General features: G+C 35.6%; 1 pseudogene; it reads right to left on the minus strand.

Moving 5' to 3' along the window:
• Positions 1-17,048: 17,048 nt before the first annotated feature.
• LOC130019279 (nucleophosmin-like) lies at positions 17,049-18,003 on the minus strand (annotated as a pseudogene).
• Positions 18,004-23,134: the final 5,131 nt, after the last annotated feature.

Here is a 23,134-nt window from a genome sequence, read left to right on the forward strand (position 1 = left end):
CTGATAAAGTAAATATAATTTATACATAAGTGAAGAACTTTATTAATATTTGAGTCCAAAAAGTTTTCTGGTGTTGCCTTCCATTACAAACTTCAAGAGTGTGAGAAAATAATTGAAAAATATCCTCTAGAATAAATTGGTGAAATGTAAAGAAAAATGTTTCCTAGGGTCCATGCACTAAAGAACATGCCATTTTCAGAACTCTATTTATCCAGGGAGTTCAATGTGACTGACATGTCAAAATTACATTTTTTAGGTATTTCCTTATCATGGAAGGCTAAACTACTGTATGATTAAATGCCAAAAATTAATATATTTGAGTATTTGAAATGTATGTGATGGGAAAGACAAAGCATGACTAGGATTTGGGAAGTTTTTCTTTATATTATTTTGAAAGTGTAAGTAAAGGATTAAATTTGGAATAGAAAAAGTAACAGGAGCTAGAAAATTATGGTTTTGTTAGCATTGAAACTAGGGCGTTGGTGGTAGAAATTGTATCTAGTCTTTTGCTGCACATGGGAATATTTTCATCATAGTTTCCTAAATTTGTACTTGTTTATGATAAACTATAACAGGATATCCTATGGGCTGTTAGAAATCTTTAAATAATACCAGGAAGATAGAAGGATATTATAAAAGACATGCTGAAACTGAGTTTATTACTCCACTTAGGTATGCCCAGTTTGAATTTTTTTCCAAAAGCATAAACAGAATTATTTGGAGAAATGCAAGTTAAAGTATATGTAAATGGGGGAAAAGTGGCCTGTTAAAATTTGTCCTTGCATTTTTATAATTTGTCTTTTTGTGTAATTGTTCTCTAAATTTGCAGTGATCTTATTTTGCTGCTGATACCGACAGTAAAATTTTAATCTCCATGTTAGCTGGTTAAGGAGGCAACATCTCTATACCATATCAAAAGATATCCAAGCACTTGAAACTTAATTGATTTCTATGTTCCTAACAACATCACTCCTGAAATAAAATCAGAAACTTGGCACAATAAGCTTAAATTCACCACATGAAAGACTCAAACACTACAATCTGAACTACAGACCTCTAAAGCTCTCTCAGGAGTTTTAATTAAGGATAATGCTATTCTTTTCAGGAAAGAGAGGCATACTTTAAAACTTCATGGAGAGAAAAAGCAATAGATCTTAAGTCCATGTGAGAACTCAGAAAACTACTACACACTAATCCAACTGCTATAATTGAAGCTATTTTGAAGATTTAATTCTCACTCCTCCCTTTTGCCAAAGGCTAAAGCTTTTGCATACCAATGATTAGGTTCAATACTCACAAGAGCCCAGAGATGTCTTCCTTTAGGCTTTAAGAAGCAATTTTGTAGATAAAGATAGAGTTGCATCTACTATATGAGGAAGAATTATATAAGTGATATAAAGTGTTTTGTTTTTTCTTTAATCATCCCTTTGCATATTATTCAAAGATCTTTGAACCCTTTACCTAAGAAGAAACAACAACTTAAGATGTTGGCATTTTTCTAATTGATTAGACAACATTTAAAATAGATGGCATTATAGCACTGCACTGTAGCACTGTCCTCCAGTTATTCGTCGATTTGCTCCAGCGGGCCAGGTAACATTGTGACATTTGTTACTGTGTTTGGCATATTGAATACGTCACTTTAGCTTGCCAGGCTTTGCCGTGAGGGCGAGATACTCTCGGTAGCATGCCGGGCTCTCTGAGAGGGATGGAAAAATTGAACCCGTGTCAATCGTGTTGGCCGAGTGCAAGGCAAACGCCCTACCCACTGTGCTATGTCTCCGGCCCAGGTGGCATTATATTTAACTTATTTACACTTACAGCTTCTCTTTAAGAAAGACTAGATGCGATTTAAATGTGTATTTCTTTATCGTGTATTCACAACTTTTATAGGTGGATAATTTATAGTGATTTTCAATTTACCTTATGTCATTAATTCTTCAAATTAATCTCAACAACCTGATTCTACAGCCTTTGAGCTTTCTAAATCTGAAGTAAAAAGTAACATTTGTCCACATTATATAAATGATTTTTCACTATCTGCAAGCAAAAACTCAAAGTTCAATGTGCACACTAGTATGTGGCTCTACTATGGGCCAAATTAGCTTTACGACTGCTCAAGATTGTGTGCAACAGCATGCCATTGAACTGAGAGTGGCATAACCCATTTCCATTTTCCTCATCACCTCTTCGCTTTTCTCAACTCAACATTGCATGTTCTGTAACTTCACAAAGCAGAAACTAATAAACAGCAAATGTTAAAATAAAAATTCACCTTGAAAATGATCATGAGGAAATCTCCAAATTCTATTATCATCAATATCTTATGGAGGTATGGGTAAAATGGATATGGGTAAGATTTTGGGAAAAAGAGATATGACATGGAAGTAAATCAGAGCCCTCATGTTTAAATCAAATTTCCAGCAGAGCAATGTCATGATTCCATTTGTAGTAAGAAGAAAAGTCCGACCAGTTTTATATATTTTTGGCAAGGTCTTTCCCTGTGTTAAAACCCTGGAGAACAAACATACGTGAACCTTAAGTGACTGCAGAATGAACACTATCTCATTATACAATCATTATAGTAGTTTAATGCAGCAAAACTGAGACCACTGGCACCATGACAGTTTGTTGTTACCCTGGCAACCATAAAAGTAGCAAAGTAAGGTCAGTACCTCAGATTTCAGGTCTCAGCTAATTCCTTTCATTTGGGGAGTTGGGTAAGAGAAAATGAAAGATTGGAAGCCTGAAACTATTTAAAAAAGGTGAGACTGAAACAGCTGTGGGCATTGCTCTTTGTACATTCACTTCCTGTCCACTTAGGAGTACCTTTTCAACTTTCTCTTTTACTCAATTTCAGTGGAGTCTAAACTGCCTTTCTTCCTTTCCTTTAATTTCGATTATTATTATTTTGTGATTATTATTTTTAATGGGTGGTCTGACTACAACCTGTCTATACCCAGGACTTCCTCCTGACTCTGTGCTCAAGAATTACCCTTAGCAGTACTTTCAGGGTGCTTGGGGACCATATCCAGTTCTGGGGATTGAACTGGAGTTGAGTGTGTCCAAGGCAAGGCTTTAACCGCTGTATTAACTCTCAGGTCCTCCTCTACTTTTGAAAAAAAAATACTCACTTTATTTATTTTATACTCACCATAAAATTCTTCCTGGGGAGCACAAGAATAAGTTTAGTGGAAAAAGTAGTAATTTTAAATCATTATTTACATGTAGGTTTTTAAAAAGATGATTCCAGACCAAGTTATTGCAGTCAAAATTCCAAGAAATAATTCCATAATTTCATTTTACTTTACTGAGTGTTTCAAGGTGCCAAAGCTGTAAGAGAATTGTCCCAAAGCAATAATGGTCCTCTGTTAGGATCATTATGTCCACTGGTACCTTTTCCTCCTCACTCTTTAAAAGAGAAAACAATGAGTATTGATTGAAAATTATACATCTAGTAATATGATTTTATGCTTGTAGCAGGCTATATTCAGTGCACAGTATAAAACTGAATACTGTGGCACTGTAGCACGGTCCTCCTGTTGTTCATTGATTTGCTTGAGAGGGTAACATTAACATCTCCATTGTGAGACTTGTTCTTACTGTTTCTGGAATAACAAATATGCCACAGGGAGCTTGCCAGGCTCTGCCCTGCGGGTGGGATACACTCGGTACCTTACCAGGTTTTCTGAGAGGAATGAAGGAGTTAAACCTGGGATGGCTGCATGCTAGGCAAACGCCCTATCCACTGTGCTATTGCTCTAGTCCTAATCATTTCCTTAGATGCAAATTTTATGGAAATATTAGTAGTCATCATAAGTTGAGAAATAAGAGACAGTGGGATAATAACAATGTACTTAGGGGTAATGAGGATATTAAAGGATTAGTGATAAAATGCGCAACTTTACATATCTTATAAAACAAGAATCACACACTACAACGTGATGAACTACATGTCAATTATATTTTAAACTGTTATATATTTGTAGAAGGGAGACTAATTTGTTCTTTTTCTTTCTTTTTTTTAAATGTTAAGTTTTTTAAGTTTTTTTTTAAGTTTCTCTTTCAAAGTATCTGAGACATTTTGAGTTTACAATACCAAAATCAGGAGTTCCAATTGCTCGATATTCTAACTAGTGTTTAGTATTTACAAAGTTCTAAACTTGGAACAATAGAACAATGGGCATATATGTAATTTTTATTTTATTTTTTAAATTTTTATTAGTGAAATACCATGAGGTAAGTTTGTACAATCTTTTGTGCTTGAGTTTCAGTTATACAATGATCGGGTATCCATCTCTCCAGCAGTGCTCATTTTCCACAGCCACTGATGCCAGTATCCCACCCACCCCTCAACCCCCTATCCAACCCTGCCTCTGTGGCAGGGCATTCCCTTTTGTTCTCGCTCTCCTTTTGGGTGTTGTGGTTTTCAAAAGAAGCATTGAGTGGCAATCATATTCAGTCTATAGTCTATTTTCAGCATGCATCTCCCATCCTGGGAGGATCCTCCCAAAACCCTTTATTTGGTGCTCCCTTCTCTATCTGACCTGCCTTTTCCCTTAGTGTGTGCAGCTGGCCTCCAAGCCATGGAGTCAATCTCCTGGTACCTATCTTGGCTATTTTTGGATGTTAGTCTCCTATATTTTTAGTTTATGTTTCCCAGATGAATGAAAAATTTCTATGTCTGTCAATTTCTTCCTGACTCATTTCCCTTAGCATGATACTTTTCATGTAGTACCACTTGTATGTAAATCTCATGACTTGATCTTTTCTAACAGCTACATAGTACTCCATTGTGTAGATTTATCAAAGTTTCTTTAACCAGTCATCTGTTCTTGGGCCCTCAGGTTTTCTCCAGATTCCAGCTATTGTAAACAGTGCTAAAATGAACAAAAGAGTGCAGATGTCACTTGAACTATATTTTTTTGCCTCTCCGGGTTATAATCCCAAGAGTGGTATTGCTGGGTAAAATGGGAGCTCAATTTCTAATTATTTGAGAATCGTCCATACTGTTTTCCAAAAGAGCTGAAACAGCAGTGAAGGAGGGTCCCTTTCTCTCCACATCTGCACCAACACAAGTTGCTTTTGTTCTTTTGGATGTGGGCCATTCTCTGTTGTGTGAAATTATATCTCATAGTTATTTTCATCTGCATCTCCCTGATGATTAATGATGTAAAGCATTTTCTCATGTGCCTTTTAACCATTCAGATTTCTTCTTTGAGGAAATTTCTGTTCATTTAATCGTCCCATTTTTTGATGGTGTTGGAAGTTTTCTTCTTGTGGAGTTCAACCAGTCCTTTATGTATCCTTGATATCAACCTCTTGTCGGATGTGTATTTGGTGAATACCCTTTCCCATTCTGTAGACTGTCTTTGTATTTTGGTCACTGTTTCTTTTGAGGTGCAGAAGCTTCTTAGTTTAAGTTAGTCCCATTGGTCTATCTCTGTTTTCACTTGCTTGGCCAGTTGCATGAGATCTTTGAAGATACCATTAGCTTCAATATCATGGAGGGTTTTGCCAACTTTGTCTTCAATGAACCTTATGGATTCCAGTCTGATGTTCAGGTCTTTAATCCATTTTGATCTTACTTTTGTACATGGTGTTAGGCAGACATCTGAGCCCACTTTTTTGCATGTAGCCACCAGTTTTGCCAGCACAATTTGTTAAATAGGCTTTCCTTGCTCCATTTCACATTTCTTGCTCCTTTATCAAAGATTATATGATCATATGCTTGGGAGCAGATGTCAGTATATACAACCCTGTTCAATTGTACTGCAGATCTGCCTTTGTTCCAGTACCATGCTGTTTTAATTATTACTGGTTTGTCATAGAGTTTGAAGTTAGGGAGGTTGATTCCTCCCATTTTCTTTTTCCCAAGAATTGCTTTAGCTATTCATGGGGGGATTATTCCTCAATATAAATTTCAGGAGTGTTAGCTCCATTTCGTTGAAGAATGTCATTGGTATCATAATAGGGATCACTTTGAATTTGTACAGTGCTTTGGGAAGTATTGCCTTTTTGTCAATGTTAATTCTCCTATCCATGAATGGGGATATTTTTCCATTTCTTTGTGACCTCTTTTGTTTTCTGAAGTAGCATTTTGTAGTTTTCTTTGTACAGGTCCTTTACTTCCTTAGTTAAGCTAATTCCTGGGTAGTTGATTTTCTGGGGCACAATTGTGAACAAGATTGTTTTCTTCATGTCACTTTCTTCTTTCTCACAATTTGAGTATAAGAAAGCCATGGACTTTGGGGTATTGATTTTATTTTATAGCCTGAAACTTTACTATGTAAGTTTATTGTTTCTAGGAGTTTCTTGGTAGAGATTTTAGGGTTCTCTAAGTATAGTATCATATCATCTGCGAATACTGAGGGCTTGATTTCTTCCTTTCCTACCTCTGAATGCCCTTAATATCTTTTTCTTGACTAATTGCTATTTCAAGTACTTCCAGTAATATTTTGTACAGTAGAGGAGAGAGTGCGCATCCTTGTCTCATCCCTGATCTTAGGGATAAGAATTTCATTTTTCCCCATTGAGGATAATTCTTACTGTAGGCTTGTGGTAGATGGCTTTAACTATATTTAGGAAAGTCCTCTCTATCCCCATTTAGTGAGGGTGTTCATCATAAAGGGGTGCTGGATCTTGTCAAATGCTTTCTCTGCATCTATTGATATGATCATAAGGTTTTTATTTTTTCTTTTGTTCGATTCCTCCGCCCCTCTCGGAGAGCCTGGCAAGCTACCGAGAGTATTCGATATGCCAGACACAGTAACAACAAAGTCTCCAATGGAGACGTTACTGGGCCCGCTCGAGCAAATCAACGATCAACGGGAGGGCCTTTACCTTTACCTTTTACCTTTTGTTGATATGATTGATTATGTGGATTGATTTCTGAATGTTAAACTATCCTTGCATCCCCGGGATGAATCCCACTTGGTCATGGATTATAATTTTTTTGATGAGCTGTTGAATTCTATTTGTTAGTATTTTGTTGAGAACCTTTGCTTCCGTGTTCATCAGGGATATTGGCCTGTAGGTTTCTTTTCTTGTGGTGTCTTTGTTTCCTTTTGGTATGAGAGAGATATGGAATTCATAGAAACTGTTTGAAAGAGTTTCTGTTTTTTTTTTCAATTTCCTGAAAAATATTGAAAAGAACTGGCAATAGTTTCTCTTTAAATGTTTGGAAAAATTTGCTAGTGAATCCATATGCACTTGAGTTTTTGGTTTTGGGAAGATTTTTGATTAAATTTCAATTTCCTTGATGTTAATATGTCTATTTAAGTACTCTAGATCTTCTTGATTCAGCTTTGGGAGATTATAGGAATCCAGGAATTTATCCATTTCTTCTAAATTCTCTTGTTTCGTGGCATACAGACTTTCAAAGTAGTCTCTGATGATCTTTTAAATTTCTTTGGTTTCCATTGTGATATCCCATTCTTATTTCTGATTTGGTTTATTAGGGTTCTCTCTTTCTCTTTCTTTGTGTGTGTTGCTACTGTTTTATATATCTTGTTTATTTTCTCAAAGAACCGGCCCTTGGTTTCATTGATCTTTCAGATTATTTCTTTTGTTTTCATGTTGTTGATTTCTGCTCTACGTTTTATAATCTCTTTCCTTCTGCCTGACTTGTACTCCTTCTTTGATCCTTTTCTAAGATCTTAAGCTTTGAAGACAAGTTGCTTATGTGGGTCCTTTCTTCCACCCTGAGAAATGCTTGGAGAGCTATAAATTTTCCCCTTAATACAGCTTTAGCTGCATCCCATTTAAGTTCTGGTAGCTCATGTCTTAATTATCATTTGTTTCTAGGTATCTTTTGATTTTGTCCATGACTTCCTTCCTGACCCACTCATTGTTCAGCATTGAGTTGTTTAATTTCCAGGTGTTGGATTTGGTTCTCCATGTCTGTGTGTGATTCACTTCTATTCATAGTACATCGTGTTCTGAAAAGATTGTTGATATTATTTCTATCTTCCTGATGCTATTGAATTATATTTTGTCGCCTAGCACATGGTCTATTTTGGAAAATGTTTCATGTGCACTGTAGAAGAATGTGTATTCTTTTGGGGATGTAAAGCCATGTATAGGTCTATAAACCCTTTCCCCTACTTTTTCTTTCAAAGTCAATGTTTCCTTGCTGAGTTTTGTTCTTGTTGATCTATCCAGAGTTGATAAGGTGCTGTTGAAGTCTCCAGATACTATTGTGTTACTAGCAATGTCTTCCTTAAAAATGTTAGCAGTTGTTTTAAATATTTAGCTGTCCCCTAATTAGGTGCGTATTCATTTAAGAGTGTGATTTCTTCCTATTGTACGTATCCCTTGGTGAAGAGAAAGTAGCATTCACTGTTCCTTCTAATCTTTTTCAACCTGAAATTTATTTGTCACATACTTTTATGGCAACCCCAGCGTTTTTGAGGGAGCTCTTTGCTTGCAGGATTTTTTTCCATCCTTTAACTTTGAGTCTGTGTTTGCTCTGACTCTTGAGATGAGTTTTTGTAGGCAGCAGAATATTGGGTTCTGTTTCTGAATCCATTTTGCCACTCTCTGTCTCTTAATTGGTGAATTTAGACCATTGATGTTGATAGAGATTATTATTATGGGGTTTTGTGTCATATTTTTGTAAGGGTCTGTTGTGCTTGTAGTGTTTGCCTTGCCTTATACTAGCCCCTTTAGCCATTCTTTTAGGTTTGGCTTTGAATCTATGAAGTTTCTGAGCTGCCATTTATCTAGAAACTAGTGTACTGATCCTTTGAGTTTGAGTGAGAGTTTAACCAGATATAGTATTCTTGGTGAAGCATTCATTTCAGTGAGATTTTTCACTATATCCCACCACTGCCTTCGGGCTTGGAGGGTTTCCTCTGATAGGTCTGCTGTGAATCTAAGGGGTGCTCCTTTGTATGGATTTTTTTCTTTTACCTTGCTGCTTTCAGTATTGTGTCTCTATAGGTAGCATCGATCATTCTAAGTATGATATGTCTTTGAATGTTTTTGTTAGGGTCTCTTTTACGTGGCAGCCTTCGGGTTCCTTGAGACTGAATGACTAAATTGTTGAGCTCTGAGAATTTCTCAGCAATGATTTATTTAACTGTGGATTTTTCATTGGAATTGTTTCCCTGAGCTTCTGGTACTCCTATGATTCTAATGTTGTTCATCTTGGAATCATCTCCTAGGACTCTTATTTACTCTAGAGCTACTTTGAGGTCAATTGCCATTGTTTGTTGTTGGCTGTTTGCTTGGTGCAGCTGATCTTCCAGCTCACTGACTCTGTCTTCAGCTGTGGTCATTCTACTGTTGAGGGCACAGAGTTTTTTATTTCATCTACGTAATCTTTAATTTGTGACATTTCTGCGTGTAGCTATCCAATTTTTTGCTCTCATTTCTCCTTATGAGTCATCCTGAATAGGATTGGCAGAACACTAGATGGAGGAAAACCATGCAAGCAAGCCGGGTTCCAAAAAGGATTCAGCACCCTCAACCATATCCACACTATAACCAAGCTCATTGAGGTTTCTCAGGAGTTCAAGATGCTGCTCTGTCTAATGTTCATTGATTTAAAGAAGGCCTTTGATTCTGTTGAGATGAAAGTGGTCATCGAAGCCCTAGCCAATCAGGGCATTCAAACTCAATACATCAGGATCCTCTGTGAGCTGTATTATGGATTCACTACCAGGATCTCACCATTCTACAAAGAAGTAATCATCCATGTCAAGAGAGGGGTTCGGCAAACTGAAACTATTTCACTGAAACTCTTTAATGCCACTCTCGAGAATGTCATGCGACGACTGTAATGGGAAGGAATGGGAGTGAAGATAGACGTTTGGCAACTACGCCACCTCCACTTTGCTGATAACATCATTCTAATAACACCAAACATCAGCCAAGCGGCACAAATGCTGTCCAACTTTGACTGTGAGTATAGAAAGGTCAGATTACAACTGAATCTCACAAAGACAATGTTCATAAGAAACAATCCTGTTCCTGATGTTCCATTCACTCTCAACGGAACGACCATCTCCGAATGCAACAGTTATATATACCTAGGTCGAGAAGTCAACATGACGAATGACCTGGCGCCTGAGTTACGCAAGAGGAAGAGAGTGACTTCAAGAGTGTTGAAGAAATAACTAAGAGGACAAAGAACCTCCAGCTCCGAGCACATATCTTCGATTCCACTGTTCTTCCTGTATTAACATGTGCCTCAGGGACCTGGGCCCTATGAAAACGGGATGAAATGCTATTTAGGTCTCTCAAAGAGTAATCGAAGTAGCTATGCTTGGAGTATCATACTTCACTCAAATGAGAGATACAACCCAGAGTTCCGATCTCCATCAACACTCAAGAATCAGGGACACTGTCTCATTTGCCAAAGTATCAAAAACCAGATGGGCTGGACACATAATGAGATTTAGAGATGACCACTGGCCTAGACCCATTACTGACTGGATTTCACGGGATTTCAAAACATAACGTGGACGCCCACCTACGAGATGGTCAGACTTCTTCGTCAAGACCCTGAAGGATCAGTTTGAGACTCTTCATGTTCCTAGAACGAGCAGATGCCATTGGACTAAGCTAGCACAGAACAGGAATGAATGGAGACTTTACTAGTGCCCGCTTGAGCAAATCGATGAGTAACTGGGTATCAAGTGATCAAGTTATCAAGTGATTTCTTCCTGAATTTTCTCAATTGTTCGATCTATTGTTTCTTTCATGTCCTCCTTCAATGTACTGGATATCTGTCTGACTGTTCATTGAACCTCTTCATGGCTTCATATCTGAATTTTCTGTCAGAGAGTTCCCTTAGTTGAGTAGCACCTACGGAGGCTCCTGGAGTCTTTTCATCATCCTCCCCACGTGGTGGGGATTTGCGTTGTTTCTACTTTTATGAAAAGTAACTGCCATAGATAATTTCAATTAATCTGGTCTCTGTTCTTTTCAATGAATTTTGTATTTGAATCTAGACAACAAATGCAGTTTAACTTTCCTGACTAAATTGCCTGGAATGGGCAGGTTTTTCTAACTCTTTCACATGCATCTGTATTTTCGTATGTACTTCTTTACTACACTTTAACATTTCTAAATATAATGGATTTTATTATTTATTCCCACTCTTACTCTGTACAATGACATTAGCTTCTCTTTATTTACTTCTATGTATTTAGCATTTATATATGAGTTAAGCATTGCAAAAATGATAGAACAATTGAATATGCTGAATCTGCCTAGTATTATGTCTGTTATTTCATTGTAAAATGTGAATGAATAGTGTGTATTTGAGGAATTTTCATGACATCTGACATAATGTGTATTAAATATCTAGAATATATTCTATTCAGCTGTCTTAGATAATAGAGGTTCTAAGTCATTGTTTTCTCAATAGATACTTAGGGATTCTAATTTTTTTCACACTTTCATAGAAAAGATCAGACAAACACTCTAATAATTTCCTTCACTAGAAAATATACTTTAATTCCCAGAAATCACCGAGATAAGAGCAAAAGAGAAATTTAGGAAGCAAAGTATTCAAGATTTAAATATAGGATACTTTGAGAGCTTGAAATTGATTTGTTTAATGATTCCTTGAATTAGTACACTACATGTCACAAAAGACCCTGTAATAAGTGGATTGCTTGTCCCATAGTGTGGTACTTAAGGAGCAAAGAGATTTTTTTCAGGCCTGCTAATTTATCCTTAAAATAAACTGCAGAAAGATATTTGAATGTTGAACCAATTTTGTGTTGTCAATATCTAAAATAGTTTGCCCCCTAGAAAGCATTTAATGCTTATCATCTGAAACTTCTTTAAGCTTTCTTACTTTTTTGTAAACTAAAAAAAGTCAGTGTGCCAGATTTTCTTCCAAAGACATAAAGTTTCTCAATATTAAAATCCTTCTCTCTTTCTCTATCTATCTATCTGTCTGTCTGTGTGTCTACCTATGTATGTATCTGTCTATGTATCTATCTGGACAATGTGGAGAGTACAAGCTTTAGAGAGAAAATCTGAGCTAATCAATCATTTATTCAGGTGAAAATCATGTTAATTAAAGCATACAGTTTTTACTGGTATTGGTATACTAAGGATTATTTTATAAAGAACAAACTAGATAGATCTTATACATGGATATTAGAGTGAATAAGGGCATTATCTTTAAACAAACTTAAACTAGAGAAAGTGTTTTAAAATGTAAATATGTTTCTGTTCCAGAACAGTAGTCATATGGTAAGGTACTTGTCTTGCATGTGGTTAGCCCAGGTTTAATCTCCGAGTACTACCAGGAGTATGCTCTGGAGTACAGAGCCAGGGATAAGCACGGAGGACAGTCAGTTTGGCTTACAAAGAAACAAACAAAAACTATTACATATATGTAACATATAATGCAGATATATGTATTTAAAATGTAACAGGTAAAGAATAAACAATGACATCATTGACATTCCAGAAAGCAAAATGAAGTATAAGGAGGAGAATTTAAAAATGTAATTAAGTTGTTTTTAAAAAGAGATATCAAATTACAGATTGAGTAGGAGGTAGTCTCACACCAAAACAGGAAAAAATCATGAATTTGAACCATAACCAAAAGAAGTAGCATATGTGCATTCCCCAGGGAAATGCTAATTGAGCAATTTGAAGAAAGAAGTGCAACATGACTGTGAAACAGATCTGTGGTAGCCAAGTATTAAAGACAGGTTTAGTGGGGTGGACAACTACCAGATAAGATTTATTTTAATGCATTTTAAGGTTTATAAAATTTTATTGGGTATTTTACTACTTAAAATAATTTTGTATTTTGAATATTTATTTAACTAATGTTGTTGATTTGCCTTTGGTTAACAAAAACATAGTGTAGCTTGTTTTGACAATACAGCTTTATATTTCTCTATGTGTACCCCTCATTGCATTGATTACAATAGTTTTGTGTTTTTATTACTATGAAACTGATTCCGTCTATTCATCTCTCCACCATCTTTCCCTTCCACTCTGGTTAAACATCCACATTTTACTTAGAGTCTAAGAGTCACATGTTGTTTTGTCACTCTTTTTGTTAGGGTAGGTTTTATAATTCTCTTATGTGTGAAACCATTGGTAATTAAGTTTCACGTTATGGTTTCATTTTTTCTTTCAGAAATATATTGCTTTGTTTGTACTGGGATAATAGGAATTTGAATGATAGAAGTGAATGTAATGGAGAATCACTGTGAGGGTGAATAGACAAATTATGTGGGAAGAGGTAAATGAAACAAAAACTTAAAATTATTTACTGAGCAATGTGTGGGGGGTGTATTTTGGTATGTATGAAGTCAATCATATACCATAAATAGTCTAAGTTTTCTTATGTATCAGTAGACGACATTTGAAGATCTAAATAATAATAAAAATAATTAAAATACAAGCAAGCATAATAATAATGTAAAATGTAATTTATTAATTTAACAATGTGAAATAATATTGTTAGCTTTCACATGGTCTTTTCTGGGATCTATATGGTAAAGGTAAGGTAAGGTAAAGGCCCTCCCGTTGATCGTCGATTTGCTCGAGCGGGCCCAGTAACGTCTCCATTGGAGACTTTGTTGTTACTGTGTCTGGCATATCCAATACTCTCGGTAGCTTGCCGGGCTCTCCGAGAGGGGCGGAGGAATCGAACTCGGGTCGGCCATGTTGGCCGCTTGTAAGGCAAACGCCCTACCCGCTGTGCTATCGCTCCAGTCCTCTTAGCAAATATCTTATTTCATTTTAAAATAGTATAAAAATAATTTGTATCAAAATATTTCATTCAAAAATAATAATTTGTATCAAATGTCATTGTTTCTACATACTTATGATGAGTAGGACTTAGAGAAGTTACTTAATACTAAGGATTTATGAATAATGGATGTAGAATATTACTCATATATTTCTATGTGTATATATATGTATTTTTTATATATTATAAAACTCATTATGTATATGAAAACTAATTAACCAATGCATATATATATTTCGGGACCACACCCAGTGATGCCTAGGGCTTACATCTGATTCTGGGCTCATGGATTACTTCTGGTATTATTTGGAAAATTATGTAGGGTATCATGGGGTGAACCCATGTCTACTGCATGTAAATCAAATACCCAAGCTACTGTACTATCTCTCTAATCTATTTTCATTCATTTATATGTTTCAAAAGACCCATTTCCTTAGTGGTTGAACATAAATTTACTTAAGTTGCCATCTCAGTTGCTAAAAGTTGTTAAAAATTACCATTCTTATATTACAAGTCTAGTTTTGTGATTCTGTTAAAATATATTTTGGTATAGGATTCATTATTTCTAATATCTAAACTAATAAGGCAATGATGAAGAGCACACTTTTATAAGGACTATATGTGTGGGGAGGTATGTAGGTATGTAAGATAAGAGACAACAATTTTCTGTAACATCGCAAACTGAAATGGAAAGCAACCCAGATTTCCCCTGTTGAGATATTTTTACAGGCTGAAGGAAAGTACTTCAGCCTATAAAAATATATTCTTAATACTCTAATCTTTAGAAATGATATCAGTTTCTAGTCTATTAGAAGACAATATAGTGGTTAAAGTGTTTAGATGCTAAAATTATCCCAGAAGACAGTTTTGACTCCTGAATGGAGCTATCTTAAAAACAAGAAGACAAATTGGACTCCAAATTGTGGAATCATTATTTAAAAGAAAGATGATCTTTTAAATAATCGATAGTTACATGAGTTCTATAAAGAATATAAATTTCATTTTGCAGTAGTATTATCAGTACATTCTTCTTAATATTTTCCTGATTCTTACATGTATGGACTATGTTTATTGAAAATTGTGATAGTATCAGGTATTATGATTGTGATTTCTCATGTTGACATCTTTTCAGTTAGAGGACATTTTCCAATTACTTGATTCATATCTAATAAAAATGTTTGCTAGTAACAATTTTGATTTGCTCGAGCGAGCCCAGTAACGTCTCCATTGGAGATTTTGTTGTTACTGTGTTTGGCATATCAAATACATCACGGGGAGCTTGCCAGGCTCTGCCCCGCGGGCGAGATTCTCTCGGTAGCTTGCCGGGCTCTCTGAGAGGAATCGAACTCGGGTCGGCCATGTTGGCTGCATTCAAGGCAAACGTCCTACCACTGTGCTATCGTAATGGTGCAAAAATATTCTTTCTTTTGAAACCGTAATCATTTAGATTACCAATATTTTTATATATTATATTCTCAAATAGTAAATTATATTTAGCATGCATAACTCAATTATACTAAATTCATAAAATCAGTAATAACTTTAATCAAAGATACTCATAGCACAGCAGGTAGGGCGTTTGCCTTACAAGCGGCCAACATGGCCGACCAGAGTTCGATTCCTCCGCCCCTCTCGGAGAGCCCGGCAAGCTACCGAGAGTATTCAATATGCCAAACACAGTAACAACAAAGTCTCCAATGGAGACATTACTGGGCCCGCTCGAGCAAATCGACAATCTACGGGAGGGCCTTTACTTTACTTTACTTTACTTTACTCACTTAGAAAACATAAAGAAGACAAAAAGGGGAAATTTAGTTTTTAAAGTAAAAACAAATGCTAAAATTTACTGTCACTGTCACTGTCCTCCCATTCTTCATAGATTTGCTCGAGTGGGCCCAGTAACGTCTCCATCATGAGACTTTGTTGTTACTGTGTTTGGCATATCGAATATGTCATGGGTAGCTTGCCAGGCTTTGCCGTGAGGGCAAGATACTCTTGATAACTTGCCAGGCTCTCTGAGAGGGGCAGAGGAATCGAACTCAGGTCAGCCATGTTGGCTGTGTGCAAGGCAAACTCCCTACCCACTGTGCTATCGCTCCAGCCCAAATGCTAAAATTATTTTTGACAAATTCCAGTCTTGTTCAAACTTATTCTTAAACTTTTTCTATTTTATGATTTGATATCAAGTTAACACGGATACAATAACTTTTTGATGATAATAATACAGTTTTCTGCAACCATAAATTTCCCAAAGTAGAATAAAATGAAAGTGGTACAAAGTAATACATAAAAATAATTGGTAGTTATACATAAATTTTAAATTATTAGCTTCAACTGATAACTGAGAAATAAAGATAAGATTAATATACTGTGCTATTTGAAATGTTTAAGAAACATAAGTTCAGAACTGTATTTGAGGATTAGAGAATAACTTTAATGAAGAAAATTAATACTAAGGTTAATACAAACTACTGAATAAAATAATACTGTATTCAAATCCTCAATGTTCCATTCCTCAGAGAAATGTACTTTGTAAAATGTATTTACCTCCTTGAATGCTGGTATGGTATCTATGTCAAGTATTGTTTTTAAATACACAATCATGTGCAATAATGGAAGCAAACTCCTAGTTACAATATTTCATATATAACATTTATAAACAAATAGATAGGGAGTAGAACTTAGAAGTTCTCAAATGATAGTAAGTAAATTTAAAAATATCATTCTCGATAGAAAATAGATTTTTTTATGAACATAATGTCATACAAACAGATGACATATCATCTGTATACCTGAAACTCTATGTTACAAACAAAAGCTACTTCAATAGATAAAGCAACAAAATAAAACAACATGCTGTGTACAGAGCAGATATAAAACTATGTAAAAACTACTGAAAAATATAAGCATTATTTTATCTATAAATTGTGACTAAAGTTTTCTTTATTTGCTTTTTTCAGTGTCATGTACCAAAGTCACATATACAAGTTCGGGCCTCTTCCACCATGCCAAATCCCTTTCACCGGAAACCACAGCATCTATAGAATTGTTTTGAAAGTTTTTTTTTACTTTATTAAAATACTGAGTTTATTTCACATGTATATTTTTGTCTCCCCACCATTCCCTTCTGTCTGACCACCTCTACTACTATGTCCTATCATAACATTCCATACATACTTAAAACCAAGCAAAAGGGTGGAGTTCCATTTTTAAAAAACTAAACAGGCGTTTTTGGACAACACATTCTTGGCAATGGAACCTAGACAACATTTATCAGACACGGCAGGGAAAGTTATCTCTCACTCTGCATTATTAAAAGGACAGCCAGATATCAACTGATACAGAAATGAAATAAGACAGAAAATTTTTTAGCAAACTGGTTAGACTATTTTCTTAAGGAGACTTCCTTCACTGCCAGAGATCTTGAATAGCCTCCTGGTCAGTCATCTGGAAGCAATTCTTCACATAATTGATGAACTTGGCTTCTATCTTGGGAAGAAAACCACCTTTTTCTATACTTGCTTGCATATTTGCCTTAATGTCTTCTACAGAAGTGGGTCCTTTCGGTGTTTTAGGAGTTTTCTCATGTTTTTTGCAAGATTCTTGACTTTTTGATCTTGGTGTTGATGGTTTTGAGTCTTTCCCATTCTGGTTTGACTTTTGTACATTTTTGTTTGGAGTATCTCATATAGATTTCTTGAGTAGAGCTTTTCTTTCTGCTTCCTCATCATCGAAGTCATCCTCATCATCCCCCTCATGGTCGTCGTCATCATCGTTATCGCCTTCATCCTCATCTGCAGCAAGCTTTACTTTTTTCTGTGGCACCTTGCTGCCGCCCCCCAGGAGCAGAACGCTTCCCAGATATGCTCAAGAGCTTCATGTCGTCATCCTCTTCATCTTCTGACAATGTATCTTACTACACGGCGACCAAATGCTGCCGGGAGATGTGCACAAGTCCGGAACCGCACTTCAACTGCAGAACCACCCGTGGGGGGATCTCAAAGCCCCTGAGTGAAACCGTTGGCTGCACCAACATTCTCAAAGTTGCCAGTGTCACTTTAATGAGACTTCCTTTGTAATTCAACAATGTGCAGCTTCAACAATGTGCAGCTCATCCTTGGCACCAGCCCCCAAACTGACCGTTCTCAAAGACAGCTGGTGTTCATTTTCATCGTTATCCACTTTAAAATGATAATCTTGCTCACAACAGAAAGGTAGTTCTGGGTCCTCAGGGGGCTCATGTCCACGTCCATCGAATCTTCCATGGGTTGGGGGCACGCACGGGCGTGGCAGAGGAGGCGAGTGGAGACTGCAGCCGCTGCAGTGGAGGAGCACTGCGCAGCAGGACAGAATCGCAGAAGGGCTGTTTTGAAAGGGTATTTTTTTTCTTTTTTGGCATATGCCCTGTAACAATTGGGGCTTACTCCTGGTTCTTCATTCAAGTATCACTCTTGGAGGGGCACTGGGGGCCATATGTACACCCAAGCAAACTACGAGCTATACTATCTCAAAGAACTCTAAACAATCTTTTTATAAAATAGTACCTTATACGGAGATCAGAAGTTCATTTTTATTAATGCTGGGGTCATTTTTAAGGCACATTTCTTTTTTTTGAGATGGAAAATTATGATTAATATATTTTCTGTTTTTCTTCCTACTTCTTACATTGTCTATGTTTTAAGGTACTATCCTGGTTTAATTTCTGATGAGAAGTAATGATAACTTAGACATATTAAATTTTTCATATTTGCATTTACATAGGAAAACTGAAAAGAGTTACAGTGATATTTTTTTCATTTTCAGGATAGATTCATTGGTACTAAGGGAGTATTCATTTTTTCTGGGCTCAGGAATGACCCTGTCTGTGCTGGGATTATCATTTACAGTGCTAGGGATCAAACCAGTGCCAACTGTATGAAAGTAAGTGCCTTACTTTTGTTTAAACTCTTCTACCTGAGTTATGGCAATTTTTAATTAGGACGTAATAAATTTTATGAGAATTTTGATGCCATTTAGAGTGTATCTTACATGTTTTCTCCTGTCATATTTGACTACTATTTCAGAAAAAAATTAGAGATTACCTAGTATATTATAAAATAAAACATTTTACACCTATTCATTTCACAGATATTTTAAGGCTGTTACCAATTTTAATGACAGATAGAACATCTTTGTAGTGAAAAGTATAAGTTCATGAATTGTATTTTTAAATATTTTTGTTTTAAGCTGTAATTGCACAGAATACTGCTCAGTTTTTCTTAGAGAGTGATTATTTTGTTTCTGTCAACAGATACTTTTATTTTGCTTCTAATATATAGAGATTGTTTATCATCATTCCTGGCATGCATCACAAAAAACATTTAAGTTTAAAGGCAATCTTAAAGCATTGTTTACTCATCAAAAATGTAGAAAAAATGCATTTAAAAGTTTCTTTTAAAAGTTGTTTTGATTTACAATTGAGATGCCATTAGTATAAATGACTGCGTTTTAGTTGCATGTTTTTGTTATGTTTTATTGTTTGAAAAATCAGCATTTTTGAGATTTTAATTAAGAGTATTGACTCTTTATTTAATTAATACTATTTAATAAAAACAATGCATTTCCATAATGCTGATGCAATTAAAATCCAAATTCAATTGATTTTGACTTAACCAAACTACAAATAATCCTTAGTTGATCTAACCTAATTGGGTATAAGCCCTGTAAGTGTAAAATAGTTCTTTTCCCCCCATCTGAGATATAGATTCTTTTTTAATCCTTACAGAAACAAGCTGCCATCTATTGGCCAATTTCACATGAGGGTCAGTGCTAGTTTCTCAATATAAATGTTTAAAAGAAGCACCATAAATACTGTTGGTCGAAAATGAGAATTCCGCAAGGCATAGGATTCTACTAATAACCATATGAACTTGAGAAAGAACTGTGAGCTCCATACGGTAGTAAAGTTGTTTTGTTAACACCTTGTTTACAGCCTTCTAAGTTTGTTTTTGTTTTAATTGGCAAAACCAAATTGTATGAGTGTCCTGAAGTCAAGTTTCTTCCCTCCAGGTTCTGTTGAAAATTTATAGTTTAGGGCATGGGCTCCTCTGTTGCTTTGAGCACCACATTCCCGTTCAAAGGGGTTTGACGTAGGGGTACATCTAGAGACTGGCTTAATGGGCATGGTGTTCTTGTAGAAGTAGGATCTTCTGTGGCTAGGTCAACACCAACTCCTTATTTCTTAGATCTAACCTTCTTAGGGTCCATCTGTGCCAGACTCACACTTCTGTAAAGTGATAAATGTGTTATGATCCTCTAAATTTTTATATGTTTTGTTTGCAGTAAACAATTGTGGGGATCGCAGGAACCAGTCTGAGACTTTGACCAAACCCTCTTCCCCTAAAAGCAAGAGCCGGCCCTGTGTACAGGGGCCCAGGGATTTGCTTCAGCACTCCACATCATGGGTCTACTTGCTAGGACCCTGACAGGCAATAAGCCATGGCATCTATATTTTATTGAATTTTAAAATGCTGGAGCGATAGCACAGCGGGTAGGGCGTTCGCCTTACAAGCGGCCAACATGGCCGACCCGAGTTCGATTCCTCCGCCCCTCTCGGAGAGCCCAGCAAGCTACCGAGAGTATTCGATATGCCAGACACAGTAACAACAAAGTCTCCAATGGAGACGTTACTGGGCCCGCTCGAGCGAATCGACGATCAACGGGAGGGCCTTTTTAAAATGCTGAGCCTATGCACAAAATCATGCCCTGACACAGAGACAGGGTGGGATGGGGGGTGGGGGTGGGGGGGATACTGGGATCAGTGGTGGTGGAGAATGGGTATTTGATCATTGTATAACTGAAACCCAAGCACAAAAATTTGTAAGTCTACAACTGTACCTCATAGTGTTTCGCTAATAAAAATTTAAAGAAAAAATCTTTCATATCCTATCAATCTATCATTACCATCATAATCAATAAGACATCATATTATTATAAAATTTATATCTAGCATTGACACATATATTGTTTTTGGATTTGGGGCATTGTCATTTTCACCTTTTTCGGGCTCAAGGATATCAGTGAGCATGAAATAAGTAAACCTTGAACTTACTTTGCAAAGTGACATGTTTTATTTGCCAACTTACTATGAGAAGACTCAATTATAGGCATTTGGTTTCACTTATTCCTCACCCTAAAATTCATTGTTGAATGGCTGAAATAAAATCCAGTTCATTTGCTTAATCAGACATACCTAAACCTTCAGGCATATCAACCACAGGCTTCTTTTAAGATCCATACCTAATGCGATAAAGTACTGCAAAAACCAAAAACAGAATATTTATATTGATAAATTTTAAAATATTCAAACTTAAAATTTTTTTTAGCTAAACTACCTCTGGCTGAAGCTTTCCTATGGTTTGACAAGTTAAATCCTAGGAAATTACAAAGCTTTTGCCATGCATGCTTTAACTGTAAAACTGGCATCTTCATATTAATCTTGATTCATAGCCTCTGCAGTTTTCCTAAGGGAGTTCTAGTCAGGAACTCGGGCTTCTAACAGAGGGCTTATTTAGATAATTTCTGAGGGGGCGGAGGGAGATTTGGTATACTCAGACTGAATATGTATTACTTTCCCAGCACTAGTCATTTTTTTTTATTCTGTAACCATCAGCCTGTACCTTATGCTTGCACATACCTTGTCAGCCTCCCCCTAGGACATTGCTAGGGACGTTGGTTCAACACATTTTGGGCTGTGATATGATTTTGAATGATGGCATTTGTACTGTTTCTATTGAAACTTTACTGGCATACTTCCATGGATGATAACTGGATAAAGAAGGAAACATTTTCTCTAGCTTACTTTCTTTCTTTGACTATTATGTTATTAATCATTTGTCTTTTTATAAATTTTTCTTTTATTTACTACTCTGTCGTCTGGTTGCTCTATGCTCTCTTCAAATAATCTGGGCTCTATGCACATACCTTATTACTTTCAATAAAATTTTGTATTTTTAAAATAAAAATGTGGATTATATAAAAATTAAGAATGTTAGTAACTTTTTTTTTTTGCTTTTCAACAGTACATTATTGAGGGAAGCAGTCAAGGTATATGAAAAAAACATTAAAAAGTAAATGTTTCCACTTGTAGACAAGATGCTTTAGGTTAAATTCTCCTTATTTCTCACACTTGATACAATAAGACCTAAGTACTACATATGAAAACTGGTATTTAAAAGGGAAGGTAAAAAAGTAAAAAGGGGAAAAATAATATTTATGAAAAATTTCAAAACCTAAACAGTTCTATGCCAGTAAAGGGAGTGTAAAAAAGCTGAGCACATTTCAAAAAAAGTATAGAAATATACATGTGAAGGAACCTAGGACCGAAAACTGTAGTGAAACTACTGAAAATGAAAGATGAAACAAAAGGCATTCAATGAAGTGAAAGCTTCTTTTTTTGTCAACTTATTCATAAATGTAAAACAAATTAAAGAGTATTTTTTTCACAATACACCTCAAGGAAATGCATCAGTGGCAACATTTTCAAATTAAAAAAATAACCGACACACAATGAGTCTATATACAGTGATCATGTGTTTGAAAGAAAAAACTGACATAAATATACTCAGTTGAGAGAATAAATATACTCAGTTGAGAGAATTTTTCACCATAGATATATCCCAAGGCTTCACTAAAAATACTCTTTAAATAGAATGCACGTGATGCAAATCACTTTGGAGCATACGGTAGGGATAAACTTTAAGTATATGGTGCAGCATAATATTTAGCACGTAAATTTAAAACCTAATCTTTTGAACTTAAATCAAATTGCTAAAATTCTAATATCACTACAAGTGATTTCTATGCAATACTTTTGGAAATAGCTATAATAAGAAGTGTAGTAAAAAATAACATAAATACAAATGGACATTTCAACAGTGTATACAGAGGTCAATGTTCTTTCCTTGCACACACAGATCCAGATTAGATTCTTGGAACCATGCGTGGTCCTTAAAGCCCCTCCAGAAATGATTATAGACCAGAGCTAAGTGTACACCCTAGTTAACAACAGGTGTGGCCCAAATCAACATCAATAAAAAATAAAAACCAAACAAAAATAATATGTAAATGGATTTTTTAAATAATTCAATTAATCTACAAAAAAGAAAATAAAAATGGGTTACAAAACAAACAGACAAATAGCACACAATCAAAATGTAAAGTAGTCGATTTAAGTGCTCAAGTATCAATAGGAAAAACAGACACATTTAGGAACCTTTGTATTTTTTATCCCTTTAAACAAATGGTTAATATTTTAACATTATATTTAGAGTGAAAGTATGGTCAATTTATTAACAATGCATTATGCATTGTTCACAATATGTATGCCATCACAGTTCTGATTATTTTTAATTTAGC

Source organism: Sorex fumeus, unplaced genomic scaffold (assembly GCF_029834395.1).
Source record: "Sorex fumeus unplaced genomic scaffold, SorFum_2.1 ptg000008l, whole genome shotgun sequence".
Lineage (NCBI taxonomy): Eukaryota > Metazoa > Chordata > Mammalia > Eulipotyphla > Soricidae > Sorex > Sorex fumeus.